Genomic DNA, 21965 nt, shown 5'->3' with positions numbered 1-21965 from the left:
GATTTTTAATCAGGAGGGAAATCAAGGATTATGGGGAAAAGGCAGGAAAATGGAGTTGAAAATCATCAGAGCAGCCGTGATTTTATTGAATAGCGGAACAGTCTTGATGGGCTGAATGGCCTACTTTTGCTCCTCTATCCTGTGGTTTTAAATTGGGATACTTACACTTAAAACCTGGACTTGGATGTGAATCTAGAACCTTGTGATTTGGAGCTGACTCACTGCCAACTTTACCACAGCTGATGGTAACTACTGCTGCCAGTGGTGGAGCTGGTGGAGGTGCCAATCAAGTAAGTTACATTGTCCCAGAAGATGGTAAGCTCTTTGAGTGTTGTTGGAGCAACATAATTTCTGTCCTGAATCAAAGCACCGTTTATTTAAAAGTGAGAAGGGATGACTATGGCCTGTAAATATGCTCATCCCTTCTGCAGTGTGGACTTGCCTTTGACTGTATTCCCTCAGTACACAAATGCCTATCATGCAATAGACCATCACTAGACTGTGGCTTCATATTTCACTTCTTTGTGCTGTCAATTATTTTGTGTTTGAGAGCAATCACCTGTTGGTTGATGGACTGATAAGTCTATTAACACATTCTGAGGCAGTTGTTGCATGGCTTCAGGCACTAAATAGGTAATGAATGTGGTCGGATACAGGGAAACACAAATGCACGGGCCCTGTTAGGTCACTTGGCTGCCTGCAGCTCCAAGAGTAAGAATCTAAACGTGAGTGCAAAGTTATCTCGCACTATCAAAAGGAATTCAGAGCTGAAAAGCAGGGAAGAGGCACCACTGAATCAAATAATTCTGTACTAAATTGAATCTTCCAACAGTGCTTTCTCATCATGAAACATGCCAATCAGCATCACCCACGCCCTCTGCAACACAAGCTATCTGCTCTCTTTCCTTTCCATCAGTTACCTCAAAGCAACTTTATCTTATTAAATATATTGCAGTGGTGATGATTGACAGCATCAATATGAGTTTAATGCTGGGTGGATTGCAAGAAGTTTTCCGGCCATTTCAAACTGCTAAAGTCGTTTGTTGTCAATACAATTATGAATCAATTGTGGCACACTTTTGTGTACACGGTCCCTGTGTTGCTTTTCCAACAAGAATGAAAATTCCCTTTGTTCAGAAGGAGTTGCTCATCAATTGCTGAATCCACATGACCTCACTCTGACCAGTTCCAGTCAGGACAGGACCAGTTGGATGCTGAAAATAAAATAAAGAATTGCAGATGCTGGAAATCTGAAATGAAAACAGAAATTACTGCAGAAACTCAACTCTGTGGAGAGAAAGCAGAGTTATGTTTTGAGTCCAGTGACTGTTCCGCAGAAGAGAACAATTTGTATTCTTATTTCAGTCAGATGATGACCTCACAGACATGGTGAAGCTGAAGTCCTGTCACCACATTGAGAGTCCTTTCCATTGTAATGTGTGACGCTATCACTGTGCTAAATGGGACAGACTTCAAACACATCTAGCAACTCAAGACTGGGCATCCATGAGGTGCTGTGGGCCATTTGCAGCAGAATTACATTCAGTCACATTATACATATTCCTAGCCTGGGATGTCCCTCACTGTACCATTACAAACATGACAGGAGACTAATCCTGGTTCAATGAAGACTGCAGGTGGGCATGCCGATGACAGCACCAGGTATATCAAAGAATGAGGTGACCCTCGGTGAAGCTCCAAAACAGGTCTATTTGCTTGCCAAACGACATAACCAGTATGCAGTAGAGAGAGCTACATCACACACTGTTCTGACTTGGAACAATATTCCTTCACTGTCACTGGGTAAAATTCCCTAGAGAAGCAGGCCATTCAGCCTATCAAGACCACACTGGCCCTCTGAAGAGCATCCCGCCCAGACCCACCCTGCTAAACTATCCCTGTAACCCTGCATTTCCCATGGCTAACCCACCTAGCCACGATGGGGCAATTTAGCATAGCCAATCCACCTAACTTGCACATCTTTGGACAATGGGAGGAAACTGGAGCACCCGGAGGAAACCCACGCAGACACAGGAACAATGTGCAAACTCCATATAGAAAGTTGCTCGAGGGTGAAATTGAACACAAGTCCCTGGCGCTCTGAGGCAGCAGTGCTAACCACTGAGCCACCATGCCACCCACAGAGTTCCTTTCCTAACAGCACTGTGGGTCTACTGACATTCCACAGATTGGAAACGTTCAAGGAGGCAGCTCACTGCTGCCTCCTGCAGGTCTCTTAAAAAGGGACCTACAAAGTGACGACCTGATAGATTTCTTTCAATTGCCCTCATCAGCCATTTTAAACATATGAGCAAGAAAGTTAGGTGGCTGCAGGCTCTCCTACCATGAAAATAAAAATGAATAAAATGCCATTCAATACTTGGAGGCCATTTTTGGGGGAATGGGGTCATTAATCCACTTTGGCTAAAGGCTGCTGGGAAAGCCATGGAGCTTTGCTTGCAAGTGCCCCTTTCTGTCAGCTCTGGGAGCAGTTCCTGTGTACCTCAGTCTTACAAAGGGCTCCAACATTTTCAGAACATAACAACACAAGAGAAAATGTAGGCCATTTGGTTCCTGAAGCTTCCCATGCCATTCAACAGGATCACCGCTGATCTGCCTCAGGCCCCAGTTCCTCTTTCAAGCCAGCTCCTCATAACCCTCGATTCTCCAATATTTCAAAAGATCTATCAACCTCCCATTTAAATTCTTTTAGTGATCTCTCTGGGATAGAGAATTCCAGCCATCTACTACCCACTGGGCAAAAAAAATCCTTTGCATTTCATTTTTAAATGAGTGTCCTCTTGTTCTGTAACCAATGCCTCCTGGTTCAAGATTTATCCACTTGTGGAAACATTTTCTCAACGTCCACCCTGACAAGCCCCTTCAGAGTCTTGTATGTTTCAATTAGATCAGCCCTCATTTTTCTAGACCTGAATGAATAAACACGTAACCTGTTTAGCTATATTTGATAAGTTAACCCCTTCATTCTAGGAATCAGTCCGGTGAATCACTTTTGAATTGTCTCCGGTGCCAGTCTTTGCTATGGGGACCGAAACTCCAGGCAGACCTGCAGATGTGGGCTCACCCACACACTGTACAGTTGTATCTTAAACTCCAACTCCCTTGCAAAAAAGGAAACAAAAATTCAATTTGCCTTCTTAATTACTTGCTGTACCTGCCTGCTAACTTCTTGTGTTTCAAGCTCAAGATGTGCTCATTTTAGTGGTGTCTTTTTCCATTTAACTAATCGTCTCGATTTTGATCTTCCCTGCCAACTTAAATGAAAGGAATGCAAGTTCAGCAGAGAAGGAAGAATCAGTTGTGACGATACTATGGTTTTAAAAGTTGAACTTTGTCCTGGCTTTCTTTATGAAGAAAGGTTGTTACAGAGGGAGCCATGATGGCTCAGAGGGTAGCACTGCTGTCTCACAGCCTCAGGTGAATGTCTGGAGTTTGCACATTCCCCCCCCCCCCCCCACCCCCCCCCCCCCCCCCCCCCCCCACCTCCCGTGTCTGCGTGGGTTTTCTCCCACAGTCCAACGATATGCAGATCAGGTGGATTGGCCGTGCTAAATTGCCCATAGTGTTAGGTGCATTACTCAGAGGGAAGTGGGTCAGTGTGGACTTGTTGGGCCAAATGGCCAGTTTCCACACTATAGGGAATCTAATCAAGAGGTGCTGGGTGGTCTGCTCCAATAAAATAAATGCCAATCTGTGAGACTCCTTAAAGAGTGATGAAAGAAATTAGCAACTTTTGATGGTTGAGGTTGGGGAAGTACTTACCTGCTGGAATAGAATCCCCACAGTGTGGAAACAGGCCATTCAGCCCAACAAGTCAACATCAACCCTCTGAAGAGTAACCTACCCAGACCCATTCCCCTGCATTTACCCCTGACTAATGCACCCAACCTACATATCCCTGAATACTATAGGCAATTTAGCACGGCCATTTCACCTAACCTGCGCATCTTTGGATTGTGGGAGGAAACCAGAGCACTTGGAGGAAACCCATGCAGACACGGGGAGAATATGCAAACTCCACACAGACAGTTGCCCAAGGCTGGAATCAAACCCAGGTCCCTGGCGTTCTGAGGCAGCAGTGGCGTTCTTCAAAACATTGCCCAGGGTCTTTTACTTCACCTGCGTGGGCAGTGGGACCTCCAGTGAATGTCTCATCTGAGAAGTGACATCTCTGACAATGCCGCAGTTGTGCAAAGCTCCCATTCATCCCTTTTGCCTCTCCCTGTGGGATAATGCTCACAGTTCTGGAAATGACTTCTTAAATTATGAAGTTATAATTGACTTTTGCAACAATATGACGTGATCTGATTAGGACCGAAGTCAATGCACGGCTGAAAGAGAAAGATAACTGATTTATAGAGCAAAAAAAAATTGGTTTTCAAATGTCGAACTTGGTAATTACTGTCTTGCAACATCCCTGAGGGGAAAGTCCAGGAACTGGACCTGGAATTTTGCCAAAAGTGATTGTAATAATTAATCAGACTTTGAAAGAATAGGGAATGAAGATTCCTATGCACACAGAATTCAAAGAACCATGAGTGTTTATTTTTAATAATTGAAGGTGCGACAGTAACTTTTTGCTTTAGCTTATTATTCATCAATGATTTCCTGCTTTTCTTTTGAGGGGTTGCAGGTTCACAGTTGCCTTCAGGTAAGTGACCAAGGTAATGAGCATTGACAGTCAATTCACCGTCAGTGGTCACATTGCTGACTTCAGACTTAGGCTGTTTTCACTTAGCGTCCTTACACCCTGACTTCCATTAGGGACTGCAGGATAGTCACCAGGAGCCGGAATCCCAAACCAATTAGTTGTTGCTTTGTGCAAAGGCAAATTGAAAGTGGCAACTAGAAGGGAGGGAACCTGTGGAAGGGGAGATGGGAGAAGTAATAGGCCATTTGGCCCCTCGAGCCTGCTCTGCTATTAAATAAAATCATGACAGATCTAAACTTGGCCTCAATCTCCTGCCTAAATACCCACAACCCCTGATTTCACGATAGTTCAAGCACCTATGTATCTCAGCCGTGAATGATCCCTGTTCCCTATGGTAGAGAGCTCCAAAGATTCACAATTCGGTGAGGAAAGAAATTCTTCCTCATTTCTGTTTTGAGCGAGAAGCCCTTTATTCTGAAACTCTGCTCCCCCCCCCACCATCGCCGACTGCTTTAGATTCTCCCGCGAGGGGAGACATCCCATCAGCATCTTCCCTGTCAATATATATTCCAATAAGATCACCTTTTTTATTAGATTAGATTACTTACAGTGTGGAAACAGGCCCTTTGGCCCAACAAGTCCACACCGCCCCGCCGAAGCGTAACCCACCCATACCCCTACATCTACATCTACATCTACCCCTTACCTAACACTACGGGCAATTTAACATGGCCAATTCACCTGGCCTGCACATCTTTGGACTGTGGGAGGAAACCAGAGCACCCGGAGGAAACCCACGCAGACACGGGGAGAACGTGCAAACTCCACACAGTCAGTCGCCTGAGGCGGGAATTGAACCCGGGTCTCAGGCGCTGTGAGGCAGCAGTGCTAACCATGTGCCACCATGCCGCCCTCTTGTTCTTCTAAACTCAAATGAGTGTCAAGTCCAGCGTAGAGTCATAGAGTCATAAAGCACGGAAACAGATCCTTCGGTCCAACCAGTCCATGCCAATCATAATCCTAAACTAAACTAGTGCAACCTACCTGCTCCTGGCCCATATCCCTCCAAACCTTTTTTATTTCCGTACTTATCCAAATGTCTTTTAATCAATATAATTGTACCCACATCCACCACTCTCTCAGGATGTTCATTCCATATGCAAACCACCCTCTATGTAAAAGGTTTGCCACTCATGACTTTTTAAAATCTCTCTCCTCTCACCTTAAAATATGCCCCTTCGTCATGAAATTCCCCCACCCTAGAGAAAAGACAATTATCATTAAACCTATCTGTACCTCTCATTATTTTATAAACTTCTATAAGGTCGCCACTCAACCTCCTATGCTCCAGAAAAAAAAGTCCCAATCTATCCAGCCTTTCAATCTTTCAGTCTAACTCAAACCTTCTTCTCCAGCTTAATAATATCCTTCATATAATAGGGCAACCAGAACTGGACACAATACTCCTGAAGAGGACTCAGCAGCATTCTGTACAACCTCAACATGACTTCCCAACTCCTGCATGCTCCACCATTCTTCATTCAACAACTGCTTCATCCTCACACCAACCAATGAGGTCCCTCTTTGTCTTATCAAGCCTTAGCTCATCTCTGTATACTGAAAGAAAAGGAATCATTGGACTGAATGAGCATCTTACATTTATGTAGTGCCTTACACAACCTCTGGAAGTCCCAAAGTATGTTACAGGATCATAGAATTATTGAATTAAAATGAGGCCAAGAGTTCTATTGTGTCACCACTAGTTCTCCAAATTAGTTGTTCATTTAATTCCATTCTCTTGCCGTACAGTGAACGAAGTATTTTTTTCAGTGTATGACTGTGGTCATGTAGAAAACAAGGTAACCAACACCCACACAGCAATCTCCCATGAACAGCAACGTGATATTGTTTTAGGATGATTTTCAGGGCTAACTGATGGCCATCCTGCAGGGATTGGTGGAGGAGGGAGGGAGGAACTTAGAAGCAGATGGATTATATTTTTATCTCTGTGGGGAAGAATTTATTTTCCCTTTCTACAGCCAATGTGATGCTCCCAGGCGCCCTATCATTCTTTCATTCAGCTTTATTTCACTACAGGCAAGCACCATCAGCAGTAGTCTGGTGCTGTATTTGGACTCTATCTGCAGCCCATTTAATTTTTTAGAGTGCTCATTTCCCACATTACTGCAGCAACGTGTGACAGTATGGTTAATGGCTGGCCAGTCACTCATTTTCTCAATAACGCTTGAGAATCCATTGCTTAATGTACTCCCATCCCTCGGTATTTTCCTACATTCATTGTGATGTTCAAAAAAATCTAGAACACGAGGTATAGTCATCGGAGAAAGGTTGATTGTCTTGGACTGAATTGTGGACTTATTATTTCACTCAAGTGGTTGTGAATCATTGGAATTGTCTTATCCCAGAGAGCTATTGATGCTCTGATGTTGAGTATAAACATACAAAGTTATGATAGGAATTGGTAAGATAGAAGTGGGGAGATTGTCTCCACTGGTGGGTGAAACTACAACGAAGGGGCATTGCCTCAGAATAAAGGAAAGCAGATTTAGGACTGAGTTGAGGAGGAACTTCTTTACCCAAAGGGTTGTGAAGCTGTGGAATTCCCTGCTCAGTGAAGCAGTTGAGGCTACCTCACTGAATGTTCTTAAGGCAAAAAAAAAGATTGAGTTTTGAACAGTAAAGGAATTAAGAGCTGGTCGGTAAGTGGAGCTGATTCCACAAGAAGAAAACCATGGGACAGTAGGCTCGATGGGCCAGATGGCCTAGTCTTGCTTCTATTTCTACGTTCTTCTGAAATTATTTAAGGCTGGATAGATAGAATTAGGTGTCTGGGGGAGTCAAAGGTTATAAGGATTGGAGTTGATGCCCAAGAGCAGCCACCATCATATTGAAAGGCAGAACCTTTTTGTTTGCTCCATCATGTGCCCTCTGTCCCTGTGGAGAACCAGTAGGTGTGTTGTAATTGGACTTCCAGTGGACATTCAGCAAGGTACCTCACAACTGATTAAGTCATAAGATAAGAGCCCACAGTGTTGTGGGTAGTATATTGACATGGATAGACAATTGCGAATACAGGAAACGGCATTTGGAGATAAGGCATTCTTTTTCAGGTTGGAAACCTGTGATCAGTGAGGTTCCAGTGGGATCTGTGCTGGGACTGCTACTGTTTACAATAAATATTAATGACTTGGATGAACGAAGTGAATGTACTGTAGCAAAGTTTGCAGATGACATAAAACTAGGTGAAAGGGCAGGTTCTGAGTAGGATGCAAAGAGTTTACAGAGATATTGATAGGTTAAGTAAATGGACAAACGTTAGCAAGTGGAATATACAGTTGGAAAATGTGAAGTTGCTTATTTTGGAAGGGAGGATGGACAAATAATATTTTGAAAGTGAAGAATAGCTGCAGAAAGCTGCAACACAAAGGGACGTGAGGGGACTTGTGCACAAAACACAGAAAGCTAACATACAGGTGCAGCAGGTAATCAAGAACCCTAATGGAATATTGGTCCTTATTTCAAGGAGGTTGGAGGTAGGGAAGTCTTACTGCAACTGTACGAGTTGCTGGTTCAGACCACATCTGGAGTACAGTGAGCAGCGTTGTCCCTGATTTAAGGAAAGATTGGAGACAGATCAGAGAAGACACACTAGGATGATCCCTGCTATGGAGGGATTGTCTTATGAGAAAAGGTTCCACCCTCAGGCTGAGTGGAGTTTGCACATTCTCCCCATTTCTACGTGGGTTTCTTCTGGGTGCTCTGGTTCACTCCCACAGTCCACAGATGTGCCGATTAGGTGGATTGGCCATGCTAAATTGCCCATAGTGTCCAGGGATTTGCAGGCTAGGTGGATTTTCCATGGGAAGTAAAGGTTATCAGGATAGTGTGGAGTGCTGTTTGGAGGGTGGTATGGGCTGAATGACCTTCTTCCACACTGTAGGGATTCTATAAACATGGGAGAATCTAACCATGTCATTATGTCAATATGGTATTACCAGAGCTGAATTCTCCACTATCAGCATCCTGGCAGGCTGCTGTTGACCAGAAGCTGAACTGGACTCACCATGTAAAACTGTGGATACAAGAGCAGTCAGAGGCTCGGAATTCTGCAGTGGGTAACTCACACCCTGCCTTCCTGCTGTCCACCATCTGAAAGACAGAAGTCAGGAGAGGGATGGCATCCTCTTCACATGCCTGGATCGGTGTACCTCCAACAAAATGCAAGGAGTGTGTTTGATCAGCAACTGATCCACCATTTCAAACGTTCACTCCCTCTATCACTGCAGTACATTGGCAGCAGTGTTTCTAATCAACAATTCTCCAAGGCTCCTTAAACAGCACCCTCCAAGCACAAACCATTTACTCTCTGGAAGAACAAGGGCTAGCGGAACATCACCACTTGCCAGTTCCCCTCTGAGCTACAAACCATGCTGAGTTAGAACAATATCACTGTTCATTAACTGTCACTGGGTAAACATCCTGGAACTCCTTCCTTAAAACCCACCGAGGGTGTACCTACTGCCACCCACGGCAATAGTTCAAGAAGACAGCTCTCCAGGGCAATTAGGGATGGGCAACAAATGCTGGTCTAACAAGTGATACCCACATTTTAAAAATGTGAGCATCACCAAGCAACAGATTGACTAGTTATTCATCTCACCTGCAGTTTCTGGAATTTTCCTGTGTACAAAATGTGCATAAATCAGTGCCCTCCAGAGACATCCATTCAATGTGATGTACTTTGAGATGTTTGATGATGTGCATATCTCACACATATCGTCCTCTCTCTATCTCAACAAAGATATTTTTCTCTTTCCCAAGCATTGAAGTAAAATTCTTTAATCATAGCTGGGTAATTGTCAAACTGGAACGTTTGTAGGAAATAAAATACTTTGAATTCCTATAAGGGTGTTTTGAGCTGCCACACTGCAGTGTCTCAGTAGTTACCTGCACAGAATGGGAACTCCAATGTCCTTTTTTTTTGCATCTAATTGTCCCTCTCCTGTTTAATGATTTACAGCATCTGCCTCCAGTTGCTGGAGATCCAAAAACATCAAATGCTTCAGAACTCGGACTTACCTGGAGCTGATTAAAAAGGGATTTGTGTCCCAGGTTTAACACTGGGAATGGTGGCCTGTGTCATGGATTTGTTGAAATTGAGCTCTTGAACCTGAAGCACTGTTTTTCCCCATGACAGGTTCCTGTACATTTGAGATGATCCACATTTGCACAGATTGTTTGGCGTGTCAATGTGGGAGAGCAGGAGAAGTGGGAGTGGTGGCTTTGTGTTATCATACCAGCTTGAAAATTAGTGTTTGCAATGCTCTGTAAAGACGTGAGTGTTTTAGGTCATTAAGAAACAAACTGTTCATTTTGCTTTAAACCGTTTTCAAATGGGATTGGCTTTTAGTTTAAATCCCATTCAGCTCCAAACCAGTCCAGGGGTTTTGGAGCTTCTCACCAGACTGATGTTCCAGTGCGACACTGAGGGAGCGCTGCACTGTCATGAGTGTCATCCTTCAGATGAGATATCAAACTGAGGCCCCATCACTGATCTCTCAGGAGGGCAGAGAGAATCTCATGGCACTATTTCGAGGTGAGGATAGGTTCATGCCACACAAACATTAGGCAATGGCCTTCTCCAAAAAGGGACAATTTAACCACCATCCCTTGATATTCAACATTGTTACCATCACTGAATCCTGGCTATCAACATCCTGGGCGCTACCGTTGACCAGAAGCTCAATTGGACTCGCCACATGAACACAGCAGCTACAAGGGCAGGTCAAAGGCTATGAACACTGCAGCAAGTAACTTACCTCCTCACTGAGCTCCACCCCACTCTCCCCCAGGACATTCAGAATCACGTACTTCAAGTGATTATGAGGAGAGATCCTCACCAGATTTCTCTTTTCACTGGTTTAGTCCTTCTCCAGAAGCCAGTAAAACTGGTAAATGGAACTTACTGGTCTGACTCATCTTGTATGGTTCAGAATGGAGGTCCAGAATGGTCAATGCACTCATTTCCTACTATGACTGGGTTTAACTGGTCTTCTGTGAGTTGTCATACCTGGGATCTTCCTGCTTTCCACATGATCCATCAGTACCTAAGCCAGAACAGTGATGAAGTGAATGTACCTTGTCACCACTTCAAGCAAAGATTGAGGGGGATGTCATATGGTACGGTTGGTCACATGTTTGCCTCAGTCCCAGATGCTCAGGGTTCAAGGCCTACACCCGGTCTTGATGACCATGAAAGTTGCATTTGTAGGCAATCCAACAGATTGATTGTCAGCCTGTGAATCCTTCAGTAGGCCCGATGACAGGCAATGGGAGTGGGAGAGCCTTCAATTTAGCCTGGCCTGGTGCAGAATGGCACTGCTGAGAGGCTAGCAATCTACCCTAGGACCAGTGAACAACAGAAACATGTGCATCATCAGAAGCCCCCACTTCTCCAGGCACAGGAAGACTTCTAAATCTCAACAATTTGATTTTGGTCAAGATAGGCTCACTGGTTTGGAGCTGAATGGGATTTAAACTAAAAGCCAGTCCCATTTGAAAGCGGTTTAAAACAAAATGAACAGTTTATTTCTTAATGACCTAAAAACACACACATCTTTACAGAGCATTGCAAACACTAATTTTCAAGCTGGTATGATAACATAAAGATGTGCAGGTGAGGTGAATTGGCCATGCTAAATTGCCCACGGTGTTCAGGGATGCATAGGTTAGGTGTATTAGTCAGGGATAAACGTAGGATAATAGGGGAGGGGAATGGGTCTGGGTGGATTATTCTTTGGAGGGTCAGTGTGGACCTGTTGGACCAGTGTACAGCCTGTTTCCACACTGTAGGGATTCTGTTCTATTTCTATTTCTATTTCTATTTAAACTTATACAGTTTAAGGCAGAGGTGTAGAGGTGTAGAGCAGTATATTGAAGCTAATAGATTAACTTGTGAATGCACCCATGATACGCAGCTCAGAAGTGGGAATATTTACCTTATTTCTTTGCGCCCTTGCCCCATTTATTTGCATCTCTTCCTGCTTGCAACCAATGCTCAAAAATATTTTTTTTTGCCAGATCTCCCCAGTATATAGAACAGAATTTGAGGACTCCGAAGACATGATTGGATTGACCAACGTTCTGGTAGTCAGAAATCTTTCTCCCCTCACGATGCAGAAACAAGCTGAATTGAATGGCCTTGACGTTTAGTTTGCATTCCTAAAATCGCACTGCAAAGGAGGTCTTGACAGCCACAGCTGTTATATCTGACCATTGCAGGTCTCCAGACACCAGGAATAGGCACTGTAAATATTTTCAAGAAACTAATCTCTCTCCTGGAACTACCTCCTCCACCCGACCCACTGCCCACTTGATTTATTTTTCTGTTTGTGATGGAGGGGAATGCACACAAAGGAGTCTGCTTACCGGATCAGACCCAGCGAATATCTGGCTTCCCACCCAGCTATTATGGATTGAATCCTCTTGGTCAGGACTCCCTCATCACCCTCCAGTTTAAAGAGGCAATTGCCTTTACAAAGGCAGTGTTTAGACTCGGGAGTGGGAGAAGAAGCTGAATCCGTCCCTCTGAAGGGAACGCAGAACATCCCACTGCACTATTTCAAGGAAAATAGGGAGCTTTGCCCAACATCTGGTCATTAGCATCATGTAGTTTGTAGGATCTATGTGGAATTTGCTTTTTGTTATCCATTCACAGGATAAAGGCATCACTGGCTAGGCTGACATTTAATACCCACCCCTAACTGTACAGAGGCTGTTCAGATCAACTCAGTGAAAGTGACAACTGCAGATGCTGGAGATCAGAGCCAAGATTAGAATGGTGCTGGAAAAGCACAGCAGGTCAGGCAGCATCGGAGGAGCAGGAAAATCAACGTTTCGGGCCAAAGCTCATGCTTTGGCCCGAAACGTTGATTTTCCTGTTCCACGGATGCTGCCTGACCTGTTGTGCTTTTCCAGCACCATTCCAATCAGAGACTGTTCAGAGTCAACCGTATTGCTGTGGGTTTGGAGTCACAAGTAGGCCAGACCAGGTAAGGTTAGCAGATTCCTTCCCTCAAGGGCATTAGTAAACCAGATGGGCTTTTCCAAAAATTGACAATAGGTGCGTGGTCATCATAAGGCTCTTAATTTTCTGAACTCAAATTCCACCATCTGTCTTGGCAGGATTTGAACCCGCCATGTTTGGCACCTTAAAGAAATGGCCACCATGGCTTTCTGTCAGTTTATGATAAAAACATTATTGCTGGATGACATGCTCCTTTGGAATCCTGGTCATGAAACCCTGTTTAGCGATGGGCCCCATGCATTCATTTCTTCATGGGGAATGAGTCCCCTTTAACTTAAGTTGAGCACTGCACCTTCTCTGCCGTTTTGATCAGATGGCTTCGATTTGGGAGTAAGCACCCACTCATGCCAATTCCCTGACATAAGAAAAAGATGTAAATGTGTCAGTATAAGATTTGTCAGCTCCTCCTTCAATCTGTCTCACCTCTGACCTTCCAGGCAGGGAGCTCTAAGCATTCTCAAAGGCCTGTATAATGGACTTCTGCCCATTAACGTGCTCTCCTCCATTGGTAGCCCCTGTCAGGATATGGCCTGTGGTGGAGACCATTTGGCCCTCATCCTCCAATTACAAGTGTACCCCACCCCCTCGCCTGCGTAGTGTTCCTTTCTGAGCCTTACAGTGTTGAGAAGATGGGTACGGTTCTTCCTCATCTATCCAGGCAGCCACCTGTAATCTTTGGCCCTTAAACGCTCAATGACTGGCCTTAGATTTGATGTTAAATTTGACACCTGCACCCCTTTGTCGCATCAGAGGACTTTGTAACTGTAAACTACTTACCAAGATGTTTATATGCTGTCCCTATTTCTCTGAGTTCTCGTGTCCACCTGTCTGTGTGCTAATTGATGACTGACACTCATACGCACAAACTCATAAGCACTTATAAATACTTATGCGCACACATGCACACACAAGCACACGACCACACATATGTACGCACACATGAACACATAAGTATACACACATATGCAGACACACAATAGTAATTGGTTGATAAACAGAAGAGGTTGAAATGTTGGTGTGACAGAATCCAGGCATATCCTTTTCTGGTTAGTATTTGCTTTCAACTCTCAAACCATCAAGACACACCCCAGTAATTGCTTGCTGCCCATATTTATATAAGTAAATATCTCATTGTCACCCAATTACCCTCATGCAACATATCCCCATCACCTGTTCACTGATTCCACTCAGTCTCAGACATTTTTGCCGGACCCAACTAGATAATAACATTGCTTTCTTATCAGTGTAACTTTGCTTGATAAATACAACAGCCGAGTCTGTTTAAGTTTAATTTTACACTCACACTTACCTTGGCCAATACACTTGAACATCAAAAGCAGCAACAGCAGCCGTCTAATGAGACATCCTTCAAAAGTGGTAGCGAAGGTCAGATATGAAATTTCTGATCAAGGAGAGCCTGGGAGATTTTAAACTCGTTTAAACATATGAGCTGAGTTTTATTTTTAGAGCGATATCTTAAGACAGTTTAGCTCACAGGCCATGACAGTTGCTCAGCAGACAATGGCAATCAGGCAGAGTTTAGACACACAGTGGATTGTGTATGGTGCTTGGTTAAAAACCTACAGTCATGTTGTAGAATGGTTACAGCATCGAAGGAGGCCATTCTCTCCATTGTGACCATGCCAGCTTTATACTAGAACATTAGACATGTCCTACTACCCTGTCTCTTTCCTGTAATGCCGCAGTTTCTGCTGCAAGTTATTTCAGTGAATGCAATCAACTTCTTTCTTAATCATTCGATATCTGGGTATCGCTGGCTAGGTCAGCATTGATTGCCATCCCATATTGTCCAGAGGGCAGTTAAGTGTCAACCACATTGCTGTGAGTTTGGAGTAACATGTAGGCCAGACCCAGGTAAGGATGGCAGTTCTCTTCTGGCTGTTCTGAGGAAGGGTCATTGGGCCCGAAATGTTAAACTTTGATTTCTCTTCACTGATGATGCCAGACCTGCTGAGCTTTTCCAGCAACTTCTGTCTTTGTTAATAATGGCACTTTCCTTCCCTAAAGGGCATTACTAAAACCAGATGGGTTTTTCCGACAATCGGCAATGGCTTCATGGCCAAACTTAGACTCTTAATTCCAGACCTTTTTGAAATTAAATTCAAACTCCACCATATACCAAGGTGGGATTTGAACATTACTTGGGTCTCTGGATTAACAGTCCAGTGAAAATACCACTAGGCCATCACCTCCTTCAAGTGATTAGCTGAGATACAGAGCATGGAAGTTGACAGTAAATAAAGGTAAAAGATACATTTGAAGACAGAAATTAGCTTCATCTTTCAGGCCTGGCTTGCTTGAAAATTCACTTTCTGAAGTTAAGGTTTTGAAATCACAATCTGTAACTGTGATGGCTTCTATAGTTCAATACTTTGGGGAATGTTCCTGAAGCTGAACTGAGCAGAACAGGCCCTGAGAGTGAGGGAGGGCTGCCTATCTTTGCTTTAACAGTGGTGCTGGCTTTTGGTAAGTTTGGTCCTTTGATTCCTCCCTCTGTCTCCCTGTGAATGTTCAGGAAACTCTCCTGAGATCTCTGCAATAGACAATAGGTGCAGGAGTAAGCCATTCTGCCCTTCGAGCCAGCACCACCATTCATTATGATCATGGCTGATCATCCTCAATCAGTACCCTGTTCCTGCCTTATCCCCATAACCCTTGATTCCACTATCCTTAAGAGCTCTATCCAACTCTTTCTTGAAAGTATCCAGAGACTTGGCCTCCACAGCCTTCTAGGGCAGAGCATTCCATACACCCACCACTCTCTGGGTGAAGAAGTTTCTCCTCAACTCTGTTCTAAGTGGCCTAACCCTTTATTTTTAAACTGTGTCCTCTGGTTCGGGACTCACCCATCAGCGAAAACATGCTTCCTGCCTCCAGAGTGTCCAATCCTTTAATAATCTTATACATCTCAATCAGATCCCCTCTCAGCCTTCTAAACTCAAGGGTATACAAGCCCAGTCGCTCCAATCTTTCAGTGTAAGTTAGTCCCACCATTCCAGGAATTGACCTCATGAACCTACGCTGCACTCCCTCAATAGCCAGAATGTCTTTCCTCAAATTTGGAGACCATAACTGCGCACAGTATTCCAGGTGTGGTCTCACCAGGGCCCTGTACAGCTGCAGAAGGACCTCTTTGCTTCTAAACTCAATTCCTCTTGTTATGAAGGCCAGCATGCTATTAGCTTTCTTCACTATCTGCTGTGTGCTTGCTTTCATTAACTGATTTACAAGAACACCTAGGTCTCGTTGTACTGCCCCTTTACCTAATTTGACTCTATTTAGGTAGTAATCTGCCTTCCTGTTCCTGCCACCAAAGTGGATAACCACACATTTAACCACATTAAACTGCATCTGCCATGCATCCATCCACTCACCTATCCTGTCCAGGTCACCCTGTAATCTTCTAACATCCTCATTTCACCCTGCACAACATAGTTACTCAAAACTTAAAAATGGTTGCCATCCCAAGCTGTTCAATCAAATATTGCTTCCATATTAAGTATTGGCGGTCAGATCTGCAGCACAAACCCATCTATTATCTTCTTATTAATTAACTTTTTAACACTGTCAGCTGGAAGTTTGAATAGTACCGATTCTTTCACGGTTTTGGTGAGTTATGAGGAACTATTTATCCTTCAAGGAAGCCACTTTCAGTGAGCCTCTGTTGATCCTTGGATGTGTCCATTGCATTCTAATAGGCCTGGGTTGATCATTCTTGATCAGTAAGGGATGGTTAATGACCTCTGGGGTCATTTTGAGCTGCTCCTTGTATTCGTTTTAAAGACCAATTAGTTTTCCACTGTGGAATACAATTCTCATCTCGCTGCTATAGGAAAGATGTTGTTAAACTTAAGAGGGTGTAGAAAAGATTTCCAAGGATGTTGCCAGGGTTGGAGGGTTTGAGCTACAGGAAGAGGCTGAACAGGCTGGGGCTGTTTTCCCTGAAATGTCAGAGGCTGAGGGGTGACCTTATAGAGGTTTATAAAATCATGAGGGGCATGGATAGGATGAATAGCCGAGGTCTTTTTTCCAGGCTGGGGGAGTCCAGAACTAGAGGACATAGGTTTAGGGCGAGATGGGAAAGATATAAAAGGGACCTAAGGGGCAACTTTTTCATGCAGAGGGTGGTACGTGTATGGAATGAGCTGCCAGAGGAAGTGGTGAAGGCTGGTACAATTGCAACATTTAAAAGGCATCTGGATGGGTTCATGAATAGGAAGAGTTTAGAGGGTTATGGGCCAAGTGCTCGCATATGGGACTAGATGTGGTTAGGATATCTGGTCAGCATGGATGAGTTGGACTGAAGGGTCTGTTTCTGTGCTGTGCATCTGTGACTCTTCAAGAGGAGAAAATACTTTTTCTGAAAACCACTTTTAGTTTAGCCTGAATTTTCAAACTACTTAGAGGGGGATTCATACTAACGAAAAGAATGGGACCAATCACAAATCTATTTAAACTTGGAGCTGCATTTATTTGTTAAGAATTGACAAGAAAATGTATGACTTGGGAGCAGGAGTAAGCCATTCGGCCCCTTTAGCCTTTACACTATTTGATGCAATCATTGCTGACCGGTTGCAGCCTTAACCCTACTCCCCTCTTTTCCCTGTATAATCTTTGACTCCCTGATCAATCAGGAATCTATTAGACTCTAGCCTAAAAATATTCAATGACTCCCCCCCCACCCCACCACTCTCTGATTGATTTCCTGTGGTGATGTCCCATGCCCTCCCACCCACCCTGTGCTACCACCTCCCCCCCAATAAAATTACCTTGTCCTCATCTCTCTCACACTTAGGGAAGCATTTTCTCAGCATCCATCCCAACATTTCCGCTGAAGTTCTTCCAAATGTCCAAAAGATCACTTCCCATTCTTCTAACCCAATGATGCGATAGGCCCAGCTTGTCCAATCTGATCCCAGTTGGCTGGGTGTGGTGGAGTGTAGTTGTTGGTCAGGGTATCTGGACAGAACCACCACCCCCCCAATCCAATATTGCCATGTGATCATTCATTTCCAACACAGCTGAATGCACAGTAGGAAGGGTCTATAGGCCCGATCAGGATTGGGGGCACGAGTTAACAGCACCTGAAAATGACGACACAGGCTGGATGTGCTGGTTTCACTCACCTCAGTCCTGGTGTCAACTACTGCTAGAGGGCTATGGGCCAAGTGGGACTAGATTAGGCTAGGATATCTGGGTGGCATGGATGAGTTAAACCAAAGGGTCTGTTTCTGTGCTGTATGTGTCCATGACGGGATATAGGTTTGCTCGCTGAGTTGGAAGGTTCATTTTCAGACGTGTCGTTACCATACTAGATAACATCATTCAGTTGATAAATCTTTCAACAAACATATTGACTTGGATCCCCTTTACCACCCCCTAAGAAAAAGAGCAGGAAATGACATCACCACAGGAGATGACATCACAACAGGAAATAAAATCACCAACCCAAGGAAACCAAAACGCATAAATAAAAAGCGGGCAATGCCACCAGCGCTTCATCCGGAGCTCACTGGTGATGTTACCTAGTATGGTGATGAAACGTCTGAACACGAACCTTCCAGCTCAGTGAGCAAACCTACAACAGAACCTCAACCTGAGCTACAAATCTTCTCAAAGCTCGCTAATGTCTATGATCTATGACTTCAGCCCAGATGGATCTCAAGGATGTCAGCTCCCATAAGGCATGGAGCCAATTATAAACATGAAGTGAACATTAAAGATAGATCCTAGAGATGGTCTGACTTTTCCCAGTTGGCTTGTAGTTTCCAGACTCAACAGGGGTGTAGTTCAGTGACCTGGTGAGGGGGATGGTGGTGAAGAGCATGCCTGGCATGAGGTGGAGCCGTGCCCCTCCAGCCCCTCCCTGCCTTCAGGTTGAGTTTTCGACCAATGGTTCTCCTCTTGGGGGACTCACTGAGGGAACCTGGCTGACTCGGGCATTTGCTGTTTTTTATTTTTAAAGACAGCAGCTGAGATGGCACCTCCTTTGCAAAACGCCCATACCAAGCCATTTACCTCCCATGGGTCGCTGCCAGTTCCTCCGTGGCTGAAAGATCCATGAGTGGGCCTCCAGTTTTGAGGCCCACTCTAGTGCCCAGAATCAGGTTGGGTACCTGCCCTCACCTCCATTAACAGGGCACCCCAGTTAACTCTCCAGATGAGTGGCTGCTCCCAGCGCCCTCCCCAACAGCCCCAGTCTGGGACCCAAAAACTGTCAAATTTCCCACCTCCAACAATCCAGTAGTCTCAGTTAATGCCTCATCCAATAGGTGGCATGGCGTTTGTACTACTCTGCATTGAAATGACCACCCGGCTGACGTAAATCCCGGTCAGGTGAGGTGAAAGGTCACGTCTCTTAGTTATGGAGCACCACTGACTGTAGAGATAGCTCTGGAGTGAACCTATTTATTTCCTCTCACTGCTGATCATGAGGCCTTCTTGATGAAACACCTTGTGATGGAATTCAGATCTCACTGTCTAATATTCACAATACATGCGTGTGTCCATTCCCTCACCTGCTGTCTTCCCAAAGGAGCGAAAGCTTTGTTAAAGGAGGTGACAGGTTCTTCCGAAATGTGTTATGGCAGAATATGATTAATGTTCTCGTGGCTGAAGATGAGTTGTCACTGTGAGAGATTCAGTTTTATTTTTGCACACAAGTGTTGAAAAGCTAATTCTGAATTATTTGTCAGTGAGTGACATTGATATCAAAATTAGAATGAGTCTCCAATCTAAGTTGGTGAATTCAGGTGATTCAGCGTTCTTTGTCCTAATCGGAATTTCTGTAGTTTTGCAATCAGCTTATTTTCTAATCTCACTTCTTCTTTTACTTTTTAAAAATTCTTTCTTCATCCCTTCAACAACAGATGTATTATCACTTTTCAAATCTCTGTCAGGTATTCGGATGACAATAACATCCATTTATAAGGCACTTGTAATACATCAAGTCCTCCCAAGGTACTTGACAGAGCATAATCAAATGCCAAGCTATTTAAGGGGATTATCAGTGAAGGGTGAAGAGTCAGTCTTTTCCATTAGCATCTCAGAATGAGGAGAGAAGAGAAAGGAGGAGATTGGGGGCCCTGGAGCTGAAAGCAGAGTCACCATTGGTGGAGGAAAGAAAATCTCACAAGGTAGGAAATTGGCAGAACGTCTTGGGAAGGTGTGAGGTTCCAGAGATGGGGAGGCTAAAGATATTTGAAAGCAAGGTTCATACCTTCATGCCTGAGGCATTGCCAGACAGGGGAGACACTGATCAGCGTGAGTTAGGACACGGACAGCAACAGTTTGGATGAACTCAGATTTACGGTAGGTGCAGGCTAGTGAGCAGGCAGGGAGACATTGGAATTGTCGAGTCTGGAGGTTACAGGGATGTGGGCTTTTTGCACCAGGGAATACTGCTATTGCACCTACTGAGGCTAAGTGTCATCATTGAGTCTTTCGCTCTGAAAGACTTGGACTTTCAGTCACTAATCTCCAGGTTCATGACCCAAACCCACCTGGCAGATTCTTGCATGATTAATTCCGTACATCTGTTTGCAAACCGTCATGTGTATTGAAGAGGAAGATATTATCCACTGATTTTTGCCCATTAACAGTACTCATACCATGGCCTGGGGGACTAGTTAGGCAGATTACTGACAAACACAACAAATCAATCCCAAATGCTTTTATTCCTTCCACCTCACTGGAGTGCTGGTAATAAATACCATCTTACCAGCCTTGGGCTAAACTTTTATAAACTCCTATTATTATTGCTTCTGAAATGAGTTCAACTCTTTACAAGGCACGGGGTCTGGGAAATATTAGCATGCATATAGCCTCTGTTGGTGCACGTTCCACAGACTTCCATTCAACATTCAAAAAGATTTGGACAACTGGTCCTATCACATGACACGCTTGTGACAGGAACTTCCTGTTTCCCCCTTTACTAGGAAAGGTGGCAAAATGAATTTGACTGCTTTTGTGGAAAGGAATGAGGAATGCAAAGTTGATTCTTCATAAAGATCACTCTCCTTTCACCTCGATCATATTGGTGCTATGATGGCTCACCAATGCCACATGACAATTTAATTTTCTATTTTGGCAAAATCTAAACCAGGCTGTCAAAGCTTCCAAGTGTTGAAGTCCTGTCCTGCCCTAAAATTCACCACTGGCCTCTCCACATGAAATGTCTGTGTATGTGTGCACAAACATCTTCCAGCAAATTATCCTGTGGTTTCATTTACCACTGAGTTATGCCTCTCAGACCTTCGCATTTGTTCATACTTAATATTTCTTCCTCGCTCTCTTATTTCATCTCTCTCTGTCTCACCCTTTTCCTCTTTCTCTCTATCTTTCTCTCAGGTTTTCCCAGCACAACACTTGCAACCAATAACAGAAAATAATATTGTGGCCCTGCATTCTGCCGCTTTGAACTCAGTCTTTTTCCTGTCTCTCTCTGCATCACTGCCTCCCCACGCGATCCGGATCCAAATTAAGGTTAATGAACAGTTTCAGAATTTAACAGTGGGCCTCATGTAACTCAGGACAGGCCAGAGTGCAAGAGTTTGGAATGACCGCAGAAAGGGGCAGATGCTTCCTCATCAACTCAGAAGGTTGCATTTTATCAAACTGACTACATCACACTGGCATCAAAATGGAAGATCCTTGCTGTAAACCAGCAGTGGCATAGGAGACTATTAAGTATGCTGAGCTCAGGGCAGGGGCTTGGTAATAGGAGCTGTTGAAAGCAAAGCAGCTTTGACATTTCTCGTTCCTGCTTTGAAACGATCTGAAATGGTCCTAATTGTCAGGTTGTTGTGCAGAATCAGAGGAGAGGTGCGTTTGGGATCAGAGAGACGGGGTGGGAGGTAGAAAATGATTAGATCAGAGTCCTCCAGCAGGAACCTGACTAACTTCTAACATCCTCCTGCTCTTTCCAATTGTTCTCCATCGTGCTTTCACATGTCTGCACGAAGGACATTTAAAAGGTATCTGGTCAAGCCTGGCCTGCAGGTAATCTGGACTGACAGCTTGTTATATATACTTGAATGTTTTTGGTTGCCATTTTCAAAGTGAGGTAGTCAGTGATTTTTCACCGTCTTTACCCCTGTATTATATACGGCAGGTCTACTGCACTTCCTTTAATGATTAAGCTGCTCCGGCGCACCAACTGTAGAT

At 44.3% G+C, this 21965-nt stretch overlaps 1 protein-coding gene across 11 annotated transcripts in view; it reads left to right on the top strand.

Moving 5' to 3' along the window:
* The window catches only part of smyd3 (SET and MYND domain containing 3), a 785608-nt gene that overhangs the window by 594401 nt on the left and 169242 nt on the right, over window positions 1-21965 (top strand). The gene's annotated exons all lie outside the window — the stretch shown is intronic.

This window comes from Chiloscyllium punctatum, chromosome 11, assembly GCF_047496795.1.
Source record: "Chiloscyllium punctatum isolate Juve2018m chromosome 11, sChiPun1.3, whole genome shotgun sequence".
Lineage (NCBI taxonomy): Eukaryota > Metazoa > Chordata > Chondrichthyes > Orectolobiformes > Hemiscylliidae > Chiloscyllium > Chiloscyllium punctatum.
Note: the sequence above shows the minus strand (reverse complement) of the source record. Positions and strands in the feature narration are given on the sequence as shown.